Below are 16304 nucleotides of genomic sequence, written 5' to 3'. Positions count from 1 at the left end.
TATGCTTTTTTAATACCACTTCATGCTTCCATAGAATCACAGAATCATTCAGGTTGGAAAAGGCCTTTGGGATCATCGAGTCCAACCATCAGCCCTACTCTACAAAGTTCTCCCCTACACCATATCCCCCAACATCTCATCCAAACGACCCTTAAACACATCCAGGGATGGTGACTCCACCACCTCCCTGGGCAGCCTATTCCACTGTCTGACCACTCTTTCTGTGAAAATTTTTTTCCTAATGTCCAGTCTCAACCTCCCCTGTTGCAGTTTAAAGCCATTCCCTCTTGTTCTGTCACTAATTACCTGTGAGAAGAGACCAGCACCAACTTCTCTACAATGTCCTTTCAGGTAGTTGTAGAGAGTGATGAGGTCTCCCCATAGCCTTCTCCTCCTCAAACTAAACAGTCCCAGCTCCTTCAATCACTCCTCACAGGATTTATTCTCCAGGCCCTTCACCAGCTTTGTTGCCCTCCTCTGCACTTGCTCCAGCACCTCGATATCTCTCTCGTATTGGAGGTGCCCAAAACTGGACACAATACTCAAGGTGTGGCCTCACCAGTGCAGAGTACAGGGGGACTATCACCTCCCTACTTCTGCTGGTTACACTATTTCTAATACAAGCCAGGATGCCGTTGGCTTTCTTGGCCACCTGGGCACACTGCTGGCTCATGTTCAGCTGCTTGTCAATTAGAACCCCCAGATCCTTCTCTTCCAGACAGCTCTCCAGCCACACCTCCCCAAGCCTGTAGCGATGCATGGGGTTGTTGTGGCCCAAGTGCAGGACCTGGCACTTGGCCTTGTTGAAGCTCATCCCATTAACGTTGGCCCACCAATCCAACCTATCCAAGTCTCTGTGTAGTGCCTCCCTATCTTCCTGCAGATCGGCACTCCCACTTAACTTGGTGTCATCTGCGAACTTACTGATGATACACTCTATGTCCTTATCAAGATCATCAATAAAGATGTTAAACAGAAATGGCCCCAACACCGAGCCCTGAAGAACACCACTTATGACCTGATCCCCTGGTTGTCCATTATATGACTTTTAATGGCACTCAAGATGACCTGCTCCATGACCTTCCCTGGTACCGAGGTCAGACTGACAGGTCTATAGTTTCCCGGATCCTCCTTTCTGCCTCTCTTGTAGATGGGTGTTACATTTGCCACCCTCCAGTCCAATGGGACCTCCCCAGTTAGCCATGACTTCAGGTAAACCATGGAAAGTGGCTTGGCAAGCACATCTTTATTTCCTCAGAGCTTAAAATGAAACAGCAGTGGACTGTACACTTCAAATGTTACCATAGTTGAATATGTGACCTTGCTTAGGTTTGGAAAACAAAGACAAAAAGTACTGTAAAATTAATAACATGACTGCAGTTTTCTTAATAATGTGTTTTAAATTCAGGTCTTAACACTTTATTTTAGTTGCTACTGAACTTTTTTCCCTACTTCATGTGTAATGCATAATAAAATCATACCTCTTAGGTGGTTGAAACTCAGTTTACATTTGCTTGTCTTACCACTACTTGGTAAAGCAAGGGGAAAAGTAAACAGAATACGCTAAGCTATCAAATGTGAAGTAAAGCAGAAACTGAATTCTTCAGATCTTTGGAGCATATACTACAGATAACAAGGAAAATAAAACTAATCAAGATATGGTCATAGCTTCATAAATTATTGAATCACAATCAGTTTTTAAAAAAACTAATGTGAAGTAGTGTTGCTTCCCACCAAAAATGTGAGAGATTAAACAGGTTTAAAAGCTGCTTGTAAATGGTCCTTCAGTCTATGTAAATACTTCAGAATTAATTGTGTCATTTCTGAGAGCTAACTGCTTTTTTCCTTTTTTTTTTTTTTTTTTGAGGGAGCACTACTTAATTTTCCTGAGGAAGTTGGGAAACTTCAGTCCAATTTAAATCTTCCATACCATGGTGCAAGTGAAACCAATTCAGACTTTTTTTCTTCCTCTTTTCAGTAGCCTTTGATACCTTTGAAATCTTTTAAAACTTTCTCTGTGTGAAGGAAATATTTTCTAATCAGATTGTAGAAACTATAATCCTTCTGTTGCTCAATGGACTCTTTCCAATATGTATCTTTCATGAAGCTTATTATTTAAAGTGGGGTACAGAACTCTACCTAAGAACAAAACAAGCTACTTCACATGGTGATGACTGACTTTCCATTGCCATCTTTTTATACGATGCTTGTTACAATGATATGTCACTGCTAGCTTGTGCTTATACATCTAAGTCTTTAAAACTGCTATCTAACCAGTTCCTCGCTTGTATTTGTACAATTGATTACTGTGATAAAGTGTCTGATTATTTTTAAATTGTACGTGCTTTTGGATGTCTTGCACAGGGATAAATCTTCAGTAGTTCAGCTAAATGTGAAAAATCAAAAAGAAATACAACCATTTTTGATCACTTGCCTTCAATAAATGTTAAGATCTCACTGAAGCTGGAAGTTAAATGACTTTTTCAAACTTTGACATTTCAAAGATAACAGACGGCTGTTACATCTTTTATCTTAACAGCCAGACAAGAAGTGAGTATCTGTTTACATATAACACATACATGTTTTAAAGGATTAACTGCTTTTATTAGCTACTGCAATCACTTTCCTTTTTCTGTTGTTATACTTCTAGAATGTGTTATTTTTTTTAAAAAAAAAAAAAAGTGCATAAGCAATATAGAAAGTTAACCTGGACAGTGGAATGGTCATGTATAAAGTGCATTTACCCTCTGAGGATGCAAAATCTGAATTCTTTATTGAAATGAGTAGTATGTCCTGCTTAACTAAGGACTAAACTAAGGAGAAGTGTTTAAAATAAAATATTTTGTCCTGATAATTGGTTAATCTATTTAACAAGTAACAAGTTTGCATAATTTAAAAGCATGAGAAATAACCTACATTAAGATCTTACTGTTACAATAGAAGGTTTCATCTTGAATAAAAGTTGTGTTTTAAAAAGCGACCTTCTGTATTGCCTCACTTCTGCTACTTTTAGCCTAACTACAAATGTTAGCATGCAATAACTTACATTTTTCATCTCAAACATAATATAATAGGCTAGCATAGGCTAGCCCATTGAAGTAACCAGAGCTGGCTGCAGAGAAGTAGCTTGAACAGCTGTACTTCACTATTTACCAGTGAGATGGCAAATTAGAGATTTTTATACAGTCTCTGATTGTGCATGAAGCTGCAATAAAACAAGTTAAGAATTCTAAGCATCTAAGTCTCTCAAGATATTTCAGAATGGTTGTATCACTGATTGATAGCACTGTTTTGGACAAACAGTTGTTTCAGGAAAGGGAAATTTAGCTCATAAATTCAGGCAAGAGATGTCATCTTGCAGATAGATAAAATGTAAAATATTTGAGAGGAATTCTGAAATGTATAAAAATAAATTTAAGAAGTTTAAGCAGGAAATAAGGCAGAAGCCACAGGGCAAGGTATGGCTATTAAAGAAGTGCAACATGAATGATTTGTTTATGGAATAAAAGTTTATGGAGAACTTTACAGAACTTTACATTTAGAAATTAGATTACCACCTAACACTCAAATTAAACAACTTTGGGAATAGTACCTCTTCCCTAAACCTCGTGGTAGAAACTTAGCTGCTTTACATTGCTAAGGCTATTACACTATGCATTAAATAACAAGGTTACAGATTATTTAATTCTAATCTCATGTCTCCCCTATAAGTAGCACCCATTTAAACGATAAACTTCAAAAGTTTGTAGAGTATGTTCCCTTGGGCATCTGTTTTGAAGGGCTATATTTGTATCAGCCTAAATTTGCTTATGATTTATCTTGGTTGTATAAAACCACAAGGTGAGGAAAGGCAGAAATGGAAAGAACCAAAGAGCAAGGATACCCTGAACTAGCATGTGGACGAATTTGACACATTTACACTCTAGTGAAGTAGAAGACTAGGCAAGAGACGGTGAATTCTAATTCACCAGTTGCGTCTGCCTAACTTACTGCTTTTGCAAACACTGCTTTTATTTTTTTTTCCTTCATCTTGGAGAGGACAGCACTATGTAACCTGTTTAACAAGCTGTAGCTGATAGGTGGTTATAAAAGGTTTTGATAAAGAAAAGCTGGCAAGAAAGCTTATTTTGGAATAGATCCCACTCTCAACCTTTCAAAAACAATCTGCAACCAGAGGTGCAAACCAGCAGCCAGTTCTTGAAAGGATCTCTTGTGTTTGCTCAAAATAAAATTCCTGATTTGCAGCTTTTGTCCTAATAGTTTACAAATGTGTTTATTTACAGTGCAGGTGTTGGAACACACTTATTTCTGGTTTGTATGTGGCTTATACACTTTAATGGCTTGTGTTGCATACAACCAACTGTGAAGGCTAAAAAGAGTAACAAAGCCTAAGTTAAAAAAGAGGGAACTCTATCCCAAACATTTTTGTCATTTATATTCCTTATGAAAGCCAATGTAAATAGCTTTTAATAAAATATAGCCCATTTTTAAAGACCTTAGGGTTCTGATGTAGAGTTGTTACTTTAACCTGTACCCATACACAGCTAAGAGAAATGGGATAGAGTGCCAGTGTCTACAGGAGGCTGTTTGGACCGACAGGCTCACATAAGCTCCTTTGACTAGATGCGTTCTGAACGAGGTGGTGAGGGCAGTTCTGAAATAAAAAGGAATCTTCCAGTAAAGCTGACTTCTAAGTACTCTTACAATTTTTAGAGAGCTTTTTCAGACATTAACATTACAAAGTGATAGCATGACTCGTAACAGAAACCTGTCTTTAACCTTATGCAGAAAACACTTCTGGTTTTATATACCACAAAGCTAACCTCATAAAGCTCTCTGAACTCAGCTGAGACGCTATGTAAAACAGTTTTTAGAGGAGCAAGTCAAGGTCACACAAGTTGTGAAGTAAGTTTTAAACCTAGAAAATGGTAATGCCATACCCGGTTTCTGCTTTATGGTAGCACTTTAGTTTAAGTAAGTTTAGGCAGAGTGTATTTTTCACTTTGAAAGTACCATTTGTTTTCCAATTTGTGACGTTCAGGTTAGAATCAACATTTTATGCCTGGTTTCATGCCTTTATACCCTTATTTAAAGTACTTTTATAACCAGCTATTTGTTAAAGACAGACATGCATGTTTCTTAATCTATACATGCACAACTACCCTTTGATGGCAATGCAAATTCAACAAATAGAGGGAGGCCTGAAGCAATGGTCTTATATTAGTAATTCACTAAGGGAAAAATAAACTTACATGGAAAATATGCACTCAAATTTTGAGACATGACTATGTCACAGCTGTGACTACAGACCTTTACGATTATACATACACAACTATTTCTTCAACCACCTTCCTGTCTAAAATGGTGCTAGTTCTCACTTGTTTTTCTGGAATGGAAAACCTAAGTAAGAGTGTTTTAGCTTGATGGTGGAAGGGGACTTTCAAAGAAGTGGAAGATGCCATACTTTCCTTAATATCTGTATGAATGTTCATCACTAGCGGCTAGTATCTTTCACATGGAATCAAAAAGCATTGCAGTCTTCCATGGACTTCACAGCAACTGTAGGTCCTCTTCCTCTCTGAACAAAATCTCTAGAAGATATAAAACCCTCTTCAACATCTTTCTTGTACCTTTCTGCGCTGTACAACATAACATGCTGTCACCTACGCTTGTATTGGCATTTGCTAATGACAGCCACAGTTCAGCATCTAGTGCAATGTAATACGCTGCATGTGTCTTTTTATTCCTCTAATGTCTGAAAAGTTGCTTATTATGTCCAATTTTTACTTGCATATTCAAAACACACATTCAAAATTCATTTAGAAAAGTGTGGAAGTGTGCTATATTTTATTTTAGTGGAACAATGCAATAAATCCAATCTAAGGAGAGAACCCAATGATAAAAATATTTTCCAGTTAAAAGCTTATTGAAAATGCAACAAGCACACTTACAGGTGAGTAGAATTAAGAGTGTACACAGTATTGTCTAAACATAGTGCTTTAGTTAAATAACTTCTTGAATTGCCATTCCTATACAGAGTGCAGGTCCCTGCAGAGTTTGTATGCTTTATGATTTTTATTATAAAATCAAACATGACTTTTAGCTATTAGTCATGTAATATGATCATACTGTGAAAAGATCCTAACACTAGTCTTTTTATACTAAGGTTTCAGGTGAGACCTTGACAGAGTTGGCAGACTAAAGAGGCCCCTCTCAAAAGCCACTGACGAGCAGCAGAGCCTGACTTAAAGATGGGATGAAACTGTGTAGTTAGGAACACTGAAGGGAAAAGTGAAGCAAGAGTTCCTCTGTTTTGGCAGAAGAAGGTGCATTTGACTGGTTGGTTCCACAAATGGAACTGAAACCGAAGTCCTTCCTTCAGAAATCATATGCGTATGAGGTCTTTCACATGAACCTGTATTATGTCCATCTGTATTTTAGATCTACTAAACAAACTAACTGCACTCCAAATGCTCTGTGCTCAGATTAAACTGGCTTTAATCTCATGAGTAAATCCAACTGCACATTTCACTAGATTAAAAACTGGTTTATGCATAGATTTTGCTGACAGGTCTGTGCTCCAGGCTGATTCCAGCCAGCTCCAAAAATACAGTACTCGAAGTGGGCCTTACCACAGCAGCTTGAGCATCACATCTTTGGATAAGAACTTGCCTGTACTTTACTAGTCTGTAGTTTATGCAGAGCAAATGTATATTTTTGAAAAAATCTGCATATATATCCTGTACTAGGCAGCAACTTGAATAGGAGTTGCCCTCACATTTTGATCATAGGATCCAGGAAAACAGATGGGGTAGAAGTTTTATCATTTCCTATAAACAAAAAGCTTACTTCTATATATTGCACTTTTGACAGAATCATATTCCTGAGAGTAATCTATTCACGTATCTTTAAATCTATAAAGGATTACAGTAATCATTTAGCCTGCCCTTTTGCAGAAACCAGGTGGATTTATTAAGCTCCTTTGATCAGTTTAAGTATATTAATGTCCACTCATCTTCCTCCAGATGCACTTCATCTAGAAATTCTTTTGTTGCTATTTCCTTCAAACATAACTTCTCTCTCTCTTGTTCCGGCCCAGGAAATAATTGATCATAGTAACAGTGACATACAATGATTTGACATGCAAAAAACCCCTCATAATTTGTTAGAGGCCATGACACTGTAGTATGGAAAAGGAAAAAAAAAAAACCAAACACTTGAAATAGGGAAAACTGGAAAATGTATTTTAAGCTTTATCCAGAAAACACAATACAGCACCACACAGCGATAACCAGCTTTGTTACACCCAACCCAGTTATGCAGCATTTGCAAGGCACTTTTTGCACCAGCTAGTTGACTCTTTTGAAAAGCAGAATACTGGTCTAGGCTAATATTATTTCAAACGTAAGACAATGTCCATTAAGATCAACTAGAGAAAGACCAATGTAATCTCTCACAAAAATAATTCAGACTATCTTTCTCACGGTATAAATAATTCTATACCAACAAAAAAATGTTTTAATCAAAAAGAAACAATTAAAATTCAAGCATTTATTTAAATAATTTGTTCTAGAACTTCAGAAGGATGATCTTAAACATACAAATAAAAGTTCTGAAATGTCTTTAGAAAAACACTCAAGTTACAACATGTAAACTGAAGCTAAAATTTAAATTTCAATTTTTAATCTAGACAATATTTGAAGAGCGAGTTTACAATATAAAGTTAAACTCCTTACTATAGCAGTACTGCAGAGTCTATGCAAGCGAAAAAAACATTTAGCAAAAGTTCCACTCTGAAGGCAAAGATGGTGGGTTGTACTTCTTAAGGACAGTATTTGCACATGAAGCAGTCTTGAAGGTAACAGTGTAAGCTGCTTTGTAACAGAAATAACATTTAAGCAAATACTGGGCTTTGTAGATGAACACTATAAAAGTAAAAAATGCACTCAATACTAGAATGAACAATCAAGTTTAAAAATCCATTTGAACAAAGAAGAAAATAGAAAAATAACACACTTTATTGTTTTTCTTTACCTTACTGTATACATAGAATATGTAGTTTATCCTTTGCTTTCTCTGATAGCTCATGTTACTTACACTGTATTTGCCACTTCTCAGCTCCCTTCCATTACCTAGTATTGTAATACCATTGCTTTTTTTCAATCAGTCTAAAATAGTCTAATGGGACAAGGCTTTACAAACACAAAATTTCTCCCTTTATGTAACAGCAGCCTTTCAGCAAATGCTTTTCTTAAAAACATGAACAGACTCCAAGTGGACCAGAACAGAAATATTTACTGCTACAGTAGTTCAACTTCTCAATGGTGTGTTTTAATAAAGTAGAATTATCTAATTAAAAAAAGTGACTGATTTTTTTTTTTTTAATAAATCACTCAGGATGACTGTAAGTAGGTTAATCCAGTATCAGATGCTAAGAGTAACAGCAACAAAATACAGGAAGTTCACAGTAAGGACAGAAGGTTTCAGAAAGTTACCTTAGAAACTTTTATATCTTTGTCAGATACATGCAACCACTGAAAAGGAATTAGAAGTCAAAAAAAGTACATTATCACACCGAAAAAATGTTTTCCTTTATCAGTGGAAATGTATTAAACATGTAGTCCTGATGTTGGCTACTAAAGGTTCTTGGATTTCCAGAGAGACCAATACTGACAAAGATCAGGTGACCAAATGCAAGCTGTAACTGTTCAAAGCATCACTCTTTAGCGCCTGACTTTGCTTGTTTCTACACAGCAATGCAGAATGAATCATAAGCATAGAAGAAGGTCTATACTCTTGCCATAAAACTATTCAGGTATGCAGATACTACAGTAGCTATAGAATTTTCAGCTATTTATATTTTGCTAGTTATAACTTGCTTTGATAAACTAGAACAGGGATTAAACAGTTATGAGTTAAAATAGAAGGAGGAAAGCAGTTATGGGACAAAACAGAAGGTGGAATTCAGGCAGAGGGAAATAAAACCCTGGAACGGTAGCACACACAAAAGGAAGCAAAGCAAAGCAGTTTGGTTATTAACCTAAAACTTTCACAAATCCTAGCTCACTATGCGATGCTAGTCTGAATGTAATAAATTAGGTAATGCAGTAATGAACACAGCCTCTGGTAACAATAATCAACTCCAGTTCAAACAACTTTCCCCCCCCCCTCCCTGCTCTACACATTCTAGGTTTGGGTGTTACCTAGTACACATTAATTTCAAATTCAGTTTAAAGCCTCTGATTCATTACACAAGATGGATAAACTTAATTTTTAATTTATTGTTATATCAATACATGAAACACATGAAAAAATTCAAGTACTTGAACTTTTGTTACTTGTATCTCCAGAAGCCAGACAAAGACTATCTTATATCCATCCATTTACCTCTATCTGTCATGAAGTCTCTTCATAATAACACAGTATGCAGCACTGACAGCTTTGATGGTAATAAATACTGGAAAAGGCCATTCCTGAGATAGCACTATTAATCAAGCCACACTCAGCTATTTTGTCAAAAATACTAGTCATTGTGTTAATTGCAAGGTTTCAGGTGACAATCAGCAGGCACTGCTGATTGAGATGAATCTTTTAATGGTAGTTTAGGTGATTATATTCAATCTATGTTTACAGATTGCTTAGGCTGCTCGATTGAAGAAATTACTGATGAAAAACTTGTAACTGAGGTTGGGATTGTTTCCTAGGAACAAGAATGACACTGGGCAGAAAGCAAAATTTGCAGCTCTCAGCTTCTACTCCTCCCATGGTAGTACTGCAGGCTCAGCCACCAACTGGAAGCAGGCTGCAAGGCTGCTCAGGATGAGCAAGTCGAGAGCCATACACATGAGCTGTTAAGTGCTAAAAGAGCACAGCTGCATCAACTTTGAAAATGAAATGTACATCGAACTAACTCCCACTGTATTTACAATCAAGTTATTTAGAATTTTTATCTTGCTTTATTGAAAGCTGCTAGATTAGGGAATACTGTTCATATCCACTAAAAATATTGTTTCCTAGATGTTGCAAATAGTAGAAAGCTTTCTCATTGGAAGAAGACAGTAAGGTCAACAGGAATGACCTGCAAATGCCCTTTATGTCTGTTCACACCTAATTTTTGCCGTAATGATAAATATATTGTAATAGTGATAATTTATTTGATGATAATTTCTTCATGGGCCTGCCAACTGTCCCTAACTCTACCCTGGGACATGAGCAATTAAAGAAATTTTTTTTTATTTATTATTAGTTTCTTCTTGAACTGATCACAGATAAAACTACATTCTTCCTAGAACTTTTGGAAGACTCCCCAAATATGGGTTGAGTTTAAGGCAGTTGAGATTCAGGAAAATAGTTATTTAGATTGCAGAAGAAAAAATAATTTCCACTTACTCCCTGCAACAAGAATTAAAGACTGTAGCTCTTACAGTTATAAAATATCATGAAGCATATATATCTCGTGCTTGGCCATATGTTTAACATACATGGCAATTACAATCTCTCATGTAACCCAGTGTGCAGTACATCCACTTTTCTCTTCAAACTGTTAACACTGCTTTAGCAGGTATCTTACTCTGAAGCATCACATCTGAACACAGGTCCTGGTAACCCCTTTAGGTAAAGCTGAAGTAAACATTCTTGGGTGTAAGATATACTGTTCACTAGTTACTCAGATTACAATGATATCCATTAAATTGCTCTCCCATGGATAGGCTGTTAACACTGACAGAACATCATTAAAAACACTGAAACTTGTCAACAGTGTAAAAGGAAGAGATCTGTATTATTCTTCACACATGGGTGATGGCACGCCTGAAACTGTGACTGCAGAAAGGGAAACGTTGTGTGTAGTGTGGCACTCTCATGTATTTGGTTTGAGAATAAAATCTACTCAATTGCATTTCCTGTGTACGAGAGAAGAATGACTAACTTGTACCTCTGCGGTGCTTCCGCATGAGAGAGGTATGTTGTTAGACATTCACTCTTAAGTCACGTGCCTTCGTAACATCCTTGGGAATAGACACTTACTACTATAGAAATGGAATAGATGGGAAATAAAGGAACCTCACTGATAGGAGATTCTTAGTGTCGGAAATCTACATATATTCTTTACTCGCCAAAAGTTGCCCATAATGTCTTGTTAGTGAACTGCTTGGGAACCTAGCCCATTTTCTGAGCTCTGCTGGTATTCAAGGAATGCTTACCAGATGCTTGGTACCGTGTACTACCTAACCAATACTGGCAGAGGTACAGAGGTATGTCAGGATGTGTATCCTCATAGAATCTCAGTTACTAGAGAAGCAGATCTTCATGTGCTATCTTCCTCACCATCTCATATTTCTTACTGAAACTGTTTCACCCTCTATAAATGAATTTCTACTTTTTATAGGAGAATAAGGAGGAAAAGATTCTTCAGCCTCCGTGTTCTAGGATAATCAGGCAGGTTACTCTTTGAACACAGATTTTCATGTTTCACATGTAATAGCACAGTCATTAGAACAAGCAAGTGCAAGAGCCAGAGATGCAAACTCACTCTAGCCTTCTGCTTAGCAGCATTCAGTATGTCAGCATCCTCATTGGATCAGGCCTGGGGTTAGAAGAACAGGAGAATGACCAGAGCTTGAGGGCCTATTAGCTTCCTAGCATCCAGTTACTGGTTCTATGTATCCCCACTAATAGAAACACAGGAAATACAGGAGATTTGGGATACCTACAAAGTTAGAAAGCAGCACCTGAGATGAAGTACTGAGGTTCCCATAAAGCTTAAAACACTGGACTCCTAAGAGCCTTTTCGATCTTCCCAAGAAAGGGCAACTTTTCCCTTTCTAAGGATGGAGCACACTAATCTTTGCATACTGAGACTAAAGGCTTCAACAGTTCTGTATTGTTCAGTGATTTTGTTATTCACTGTGAGAAATGCTTTAGAGGCACTTACATGAGATGGTCTATTATATGACCAGATTGCCTCAACTTCTAGTACGCATTTGAAGTTCTTCCCAAATGCTAAGTCTGGAAAAATCACAGCTGTAAAATAGAACATAATGGTTAAGTAGGTCACTGATTGGCATACTGTGACTAGCTAAGACTGACCAAAGGTACATAAATGACAATTATAAATGACAGTTGGAATATTTATCTGGCATTAGCACTTACATTTTTCATACTGAGGCACTGCATTACTGTTATATGAGTACAACTTTATGCAAGATCAAACTTCTATTCTCAACTCTGAAAGAGACTTGATTTTTCAAATTAAGTTACAGGGTTACAGCTCTATTCTTGAATGTGATTGGGGATGTTAACTTAGCTCTGCTGAGCACACTGGCACTCGTCTCTTGCCTAAAACTCTTTGTGATTCAGTAACCAGACATCCCTGTGACAGAAACCCCTGAGCGCCCAATATACTAGTCTGTCCAAAACACAGTGGTGTTAACACAAAGCACACCTCACAGTGACTTTCAATTAAATACCCAGTCAAGGAGACTGAATTAATGGTGCTCACATTTTCATAAAGCATTGTACTAACAGCAGTTGCTCTGAAGGATGAGATTTAAGTTGTAAAGCCTCCTCAGTCAGGAGAAATTCAAATTCACAATTTAACAAAGAGAAGGCCATCAGGAAAAGGTTGTATGGAGACTCTGTGCTTTCCCATCCTGAAGATGAGAAACCTATGGCAAATAACTAAATATTTATGTGACAGAAGAGAGAACATGGGGAATATGACAGTAGCCTGTTGATGAGAAAGCTCCTGAAGTAGTGAGTCCTGGATTCAAATCCTGATTTCTCATGTCCCTTACTGAATTTTATTGGGTAGAAATAGTAGGATGGGCATGTAGCTTGAGGGTTGAATGTGAAACCTGCAGAGAGACAGGCACCTCATTTCAGTCTGCAGGAAAATTTTGAAGAGCTTGCTTTTGCCAATCTAAGTATGTGCTGTTATCAGCTGGATATTTTCCTGTGCTCCTTAGTGCCCAACTGTGTGTTCTGGCACTCTACCTTGTGTTGGTATTAGCAGATGGGTGGCTGTATGGTGAAACAGAACACCTTGCTTGCTTACACTCTGAAAAAAGCCAAAGAGATTAGTTTTCAGCCAGACCAGCAAGCTAATCCACTTTGTGGAGCCACACAATCACCAAACCCAATTGTATAAGTGAAGAGAGAATGCATACTGGAGGATGTGGGTAGTACCACCCCTTTTGCGGCAGCAAAATCTTAATCCAGCTGAAATCATACTCCAGAGATGGACAAAGCTTAAAACATAACCTTGTCTTCAGCACTTCACTATTAGCTAACTGTTCTCTGTTCAGTATAGTTGTTTTTGGGGGATTTTATTACCACCACTGTAACTATGAGCCGAGGAGCTCAATTCACACGAATGAGGATGGTACCATATACATACCTGAGGGCTCTGATGCATACTCACCCAGCGAACAGATGGGAGTTGTTTGTTACTGCTCTTTGATCAGAAGTTATGCACCCCACAGCAGAGCCAGTGGAACGGGGTGCAGGCATCTGCTCTCTCAGTGCAAAGTGCAGATGGAGGTCAGATGCTGGATGTGGTGTGAAGCTGTTTGGGTGAAGGCATACACTCCAGTCTGCCAGTCCTGGTACAAGAACAGCAACTTCCAGCAAAGAGATACAGAGGGCAGGGACAAGTAGCACTGCAGAAATCAGTTAAAGGCCATTAATGTCCTTAAGCTCATGTGGGAAAGTGATGTTACCCCCTAAATACCCGTTTTGTGGGGCTAGCACTTTCACTAAGCAGCAACAAAAACTGTCATAACTCTTGCTGAGAAGAGAGATTGCAGGACTTTTCATGTTGACAGATTCATAAAAATGGGTTCAGATTGAATTTAGTTACAGTTCATTAACACTACAGCTACTCCAGTGTATTTTCTACTTTGTAAAATACAAATTAGTCTTCAGTAAGAACGAAATTGGCAAAACACACTTGACTACATATGAATTAGACTTGTTTATAATACTTTTTACATTCATCCTTTTAATCTATAATGCTTCGTCTATTACTGTAAATCCTTCAGAAAAAACCTTACATAGGTAAAGAACTCATTACACAACAAAAGTAGGAAACTGTCAGTTCTATGTTGCTCCTCAATGCTCAGGAAAAAGTGCTGCAGATAAAGTATTAATTTACGGGAAGTTTCAGTTCCTTTATACTTCTCTATGTATTAGCATGCCAACCCAGCCTTCATCCTCACAGATGATCTATGGTAATTTGCCTTGGAATTTTTCTTGTAACAATGAATATCCAGGAGTAGTATTACGCTAGCAGCACAACCATTTTTATTTTCAAATAGCCTGTCACATTGTATTTAATAAATAACCACACATACCATCAAGCATCTACTTACAAACAATAAGCATTCATGATTTAGCTAAGTATAATCCTAAATCTGTAGTACTGCGATACTGTAAAGTATCAGTTTGAGTAACTCCACCCTCAACCCCCAAAAATGCAACTTCTGTAGCCAGCATTTAAATCACTATCTCACTATTAGTTCCTTCAGGACAATTTTATATTATTTTTTGTATATACAAACACAAAAACCCCCTTAAGTCCCCCCCTCCCCCCCCCAAAAAAAAAGTAGACCATAGGCTTCTTAAACATCAAAAAAAATTACTAACTGCTTGAAGAATTATGCCACCTTCAAGAATCTTAACATCCAGCACTTGGATCCTCTCTGCCAAATACTACTTGGCAAAATAGTAACACAAGACAGTCTACATCACACACGAAGTAACCTTCAGAAAGAAAATCAACCAACAGTTGAATCTAGATGGGTATAGTCAGAATGCATCAAGAAAGCTCTTATAATGACACAGGTCTGCTGATAGCAAGAAAGCAAACTAGTATGAAAAAAACATTTATAAAATGACAAACTACACATTTGGAGAAAGTATAAAGTACCATTAATGGCAGGAGAACAGGAAAAAAAAAGACATCAGTATTCTGATTTCAGAGGTGGAAGGTAAGAAAAGGAGCATGCCTATAATGGAAGAAGGCTTTAGACAGACCAGAGTACTTTAAAAATTGCTGTAGTTTCTAGCAATAGCAACCTATCTGGTTTGGAGGTGATTCTGTGAAACTTTTGTGAAATGGTTTCAGCAATGTGTGATACTAGCCCTTACCAAAAGTAATCCTAAAGTCTGCTTTAAGCCTCAGATGAAATTACTTTTGCATGGGGCAGGAGTGATGGGTGGGAAAGGGTGCAGGAGGATTTGGGTGACAAGTGAAAACAACTTGCCTCAAAACCTTGTTTATCCCGCAGAGCTGAAGAGAATCTAGCTTGTCAAGGTCCTGTGCAACAACAGAGAGCCTAAACAGCAATTTAAGTGAAGGTTATGAATAAAATGAATGTGGTAACATAGCCTGTGGAAATTAACATGAAGGCAAACATTTTTCAGACTTTCACATGGTAAAACATCCAGATCCTAAAATTCTATGTGAGAGAAATTATTTAGTTTCTATTTCCCATTTCAGTTTTACCATTACAAGCTTACCTAATATTATGGCTGCTTAATATAATATTATGAAATACTACTGTAACATGTAGATGTCTATATGTAAATATGTAATTTCATTTTTTACAAAAAATTAATCAGTAGGGAAAAAATTTACAGAAATCTGTCACAGAATCATAGAATGATTTGGATTGGAAGGGACCTTAAAGATCATCTAGTTCCAACTCCCTGCCATGGGCAGGGACACCTTCCACTAGCCCAGGTTGCTCAGAGCCCCGTCCAACCTGGCCTTGAACACTTCCAAGGAATACTGTCAGTGTTTGACAAAAACCTCATCTGTAACTGAGACCATATACATTTGTGAATTCAAGTTACTAAACCTTCAACAAAGAATTATCTTAAACATTTTGATCTTGTAACAATGAAAACAAAAAAATTAAAGTGTCAGAGTATCAGAGTGCATTTTTCCTGTTCAATTACCCTGACATTCTACAAGGACTAAATACAGTCTGCAAATGCAATTGGAAGATCAGACAAGCAGACATGCTTTCACAAAAAGCCTTTTTCCTGTTGGGAGTGTTAGGTTCTGTAACAATCTCTGTATGCTTGTCTTGGAAAATTAACAACTTCAGGTTCTTCCCATCTGTACATAAGAATATTCAGATAAGCCAAGGCCACTGGGATTCTTGCTAAACTGAATTTCTTATTCCTTAGGATCTTTAAATGACAAATGTTAAGAAAGTAGAAATATAAAATGCAACCCAATTTCACAACTACACTCAAGTGACAGAGCTCACCAATTTTGTATTTTGCACACCACCAAT

The 16304-nt window shown here is 37.3% G+C and overlaps 1 long non-coding RNA gene across 2 annotated transcripts; it reads right to left on the bottom strand.

The window, feature by feature from the left end:
* Positions 1-7223: 7223 nt before the first annotated feature.
* On the bottom strand, positions 7224-14541 carry LOC141942669 (uncharacterized). Of its 2 annotated transcripts, XR_012628699.1 has the most exons (3): positions 13421-14541; positions 11933-12021; positions 7224-7925 (listed from the first exon to the last, which is right to left on the bottom strand). It is a non-coding gene; the product is annotated as an uncharacterized LOC141942669 (long non-coding RNA). The 2 variants fall into 2 exon arrangements; XR_012628698.1 differs by having other exon boundaries at positions 11933-14541.
* Positions 14542-16304: the final 1763 nt, after the last annotated feature.

The sequence above is a fragment of the Strix uralensis genome, chromosome 4, assembly GCF_047716275.1.
Source record: "Strix uralensis isolate ZFMK-TIS-50842 chromosome 4, bStrUra1, whole genome shotgun sequence".
Classification (NCBI taxonomy): Eukaryota; Metazoa; Chordata; class Aves; order Strigiformes; family Strigidae; genus Strix; species Strix uralensis.
This window is presented reverse-complemented; position numbering and strand designations above follow the sequence as displayed.